The sequence below is a fragment of the Branchiostoma floridae genome, chromosome 14, assembly GCF_000003815.2.
Source record: "Branchiostoma floridae strain S238N-H82 chromosome 14, Bfl_VNyyK, whole genome shotgun sequence".
Lineage (NCBI taxonomy): Eukaryota > Metazoa > Chordata > Leptocardii > Amphioxiformes > Branchiostomatidae > Branchiostoma > Branchiostoma floridae.
The window spans coordinates 2,216,607-2,219,639 of NC_049992.1; positions in this window are offsets into that span (position 1 = coordinate 2,216,607).

A 3,033-nucleotide genomic window follows, 5' to 3' on the forward strand; every position below is an offset into this window, starting at 1 on the left:
CCTCAGTAGTTCGTCATGCGTACTGTCTAATTGTAGTGCATCTGTTAATGTGTTATGCAAATAAGATTTTACATTTGTGTCCATTGATGATTTCCTGTAAACCTTCCTGACCCAATAACCTGGACTGTGTGTCATGTCTGAAACTTTGTGGTGACACCATCTTCTCACATACTTCCTGCCACTCGACAGTGTATTCAGATGAATATGGACACACGCCAAAGTAACAAACGGGCACACCGAAGACTCAATTCAGCATACACAGAGTCAAAGACACCACGATGTAAGTGAAGTATACACTTCAAATGGACTGTACATTATCCAAATTAAATGTAAGTACATCAAGGTGCAATAGGATACATATTAGCTCTTTTTTTGACATTTCATTATTCACCGTTGTATTACAGAACTTTCTCTGCTTACCTAAAAAGCCTGTCAGAAATGAGCAGGGTCTCAATGGCTTCTGACTCACAGGGTGACTTTCCACGTGTTTGATGCTGGTGAAAACAAACATATTTCATTTATCATAACTATCACTAACATAGAGAAGACATTGTCCTTTTTTGATGTAGTATATGTACTACATCAAAAGGAAAAAGTATGAATATGAATAAGATCAGTTATTTCATATGTCATGTACTAGTACTTGTATCCTTTTTCTACTAGAGTAGAGGCTTCAACTGCTCACCAACCAATTATTTTGCAGATCTCTAATAGTCTTAACAATGTTCACAGATTAAATAGTTTTTGTGTTCTGCACATGTTGTCTTTAAGTGTAATCTTTTTTTTCATACAGCAGAAATACAAAATGTAATAAAATCAGGCATCACACATATCTGACTTTGGTCACTGTGCAGTCACTCTGCAATGTGGAAAGGGGGCCTTAAGCAATAGCATTTTAATCTTCCAGACAATACATTGTACTACTGATTTCTGGCACTACAATAACATGAAACAAACATTTATACTAACAAAGCCAATAGAAATACTCAAAAACTACATCTGAGTCAATTAATACTGGGATATAAAGATTCCAGCACCTGTTGCTTTTCCACTTACCCATAATATGCTCTGTCAGGTTCATGCTGCAGCATGATGTAAAACTGTTCCAGTGACTTCAACTCTCCAGCAGCCTGGGATAACACATGGATTTACAATGTCTAATACAACAGTAAATAAATAGCATAGTAAATACTCCTGAGAAGACTTTTGTATGTTGGTATAAATACATGTACCCTCCAGCATAACACAACAGTTATGCAGGCCTTCTTAAAGGCAACCTAAGCAATATAAGATCATTGAAAGTGGAAATAATCTGGATAAGGCAATCTGTTTAATATTGCATCTGATGAAAGCGTTGTCAGGACCCCCATGCAGACCCTCTAATAAGTAAAAACAGTGAATACCCCCTTTGAGAAGTGAATCTCTCCTTTGATTTCCACAATGAGGTTATCCATCTGGTGTTACATTGTATGATTGACCTATATAACCTCCTTGGGTTGACATAACATATAATACATTTGCTATATACTAGGTAAATAAATGTAACAAATTGTGTCACAATGTAACAAAATACTGCAACATCATGATGTGTTACAGCTGAAAGTGCTCGGATATAAATGGGGAAGAATCACCATGGGTGGCCTAGTGTGAACTCCAGTCCACTGCAGGCGTCTCTTTGTTTGGAAGTTTTATGGCCCTGACATCTGTCTGGACTTGTTTCCCCAGGAAGATTCCCATGAAATCACATTCCCATGAATAGAGGTCTAACCCTCAAGAACAACACAAAAGAAAGTACAACCAACAAATGCTGCTTCAAGTTCAAGGCAAAGTCAGTTGTCCCAAGGCTTTCAAGATGTATACCCTTTTTTTTTATTTATAACTCAATATCTTTGCCCTGCGAAAATCCTCGGGTCAGTACCATTAAACGTCCTTGGTCTGATATAATGTAATAGCCTCTACCAGGCTCCGCTGATCGCACACAAAGTAGAAATTGGACAAATAGAGGGAATGAATTATACGCTAGGGGAGTCGGTCGGTAAAGTCGCGAACCGCGTGGACGGTACGCGAAGACTTATCTCCAAGCAGATCCTACGGTAGCATAAGACAGTACTAGTATCAAAAGCTGCCAGAGGAGTGAAGCCGGCTTAGGAGTGTGTTTTGCTACATGGCAAATGGACACCTCTTGGCTGATTACACTCCTTGGCCAGTTTGGTACTATCTTGTGCCGTCGTAGGATCTGCTTGGAGATTACGCGAAGACGAGCCGAGAGAAACGAGGCGTTAGTTTGTAACGAAAAAATTATGTCGCCGCTAACAATATCCAAGATCATATGTAACGTTACTTGAATTTGAAACTGTTTGGAGGGGGTCCCAATATTCATCCAAAATATGACCGCAATTTTACACACATCAAGGAGGTTTCTTTTTACCCTCCTTGCACACATGCATAGCCTTAGCCCCTGTCTATTAAGTTTCAAAACCTAGAGATTATAAGGCCGTCTTTAGACAGACAACACTTTCATAGTCGTGCGACTGTTGTTGTCAACAACGTTGCCGGCGACGATAATTTTAGGCTGTCTAAAGAGGATCAAAATAGTCGTGCGAGGGTTTTTATGGAATCATCGTGCGACCACCTCGGACCCAGTCGCGCGACCCTACAGCGGGGGGTCCGCGACTATTCCTCACATGTCTAAAGAAAAATCGTCGCCGGCGACGGGACTGGATCATATGCTAATAAGCCTGCAGCATATTTTTTTCTATTTGAAAGGGCATTTTTCTCCGTAAATATACATGCAGTCAGTAATGGAAACGTATTTTTGTCATCAGAAACTGCCTGTTCAAGCGCAATGCCCCACCACCAGTGGCTACATCCTTCACGGATACTAGTAGTAATCTGTAATACCACCGGCGGCCACGAACGCCAGGTTTGATTCCAGATTTTCCCGTCTCTGTGTCATTCTTTGTTGAGGACAATATTTGTTTGCAAGCAAAAGAATAGTTATCTGCTGCATGACGAAAATGAAGAATTCTCCCG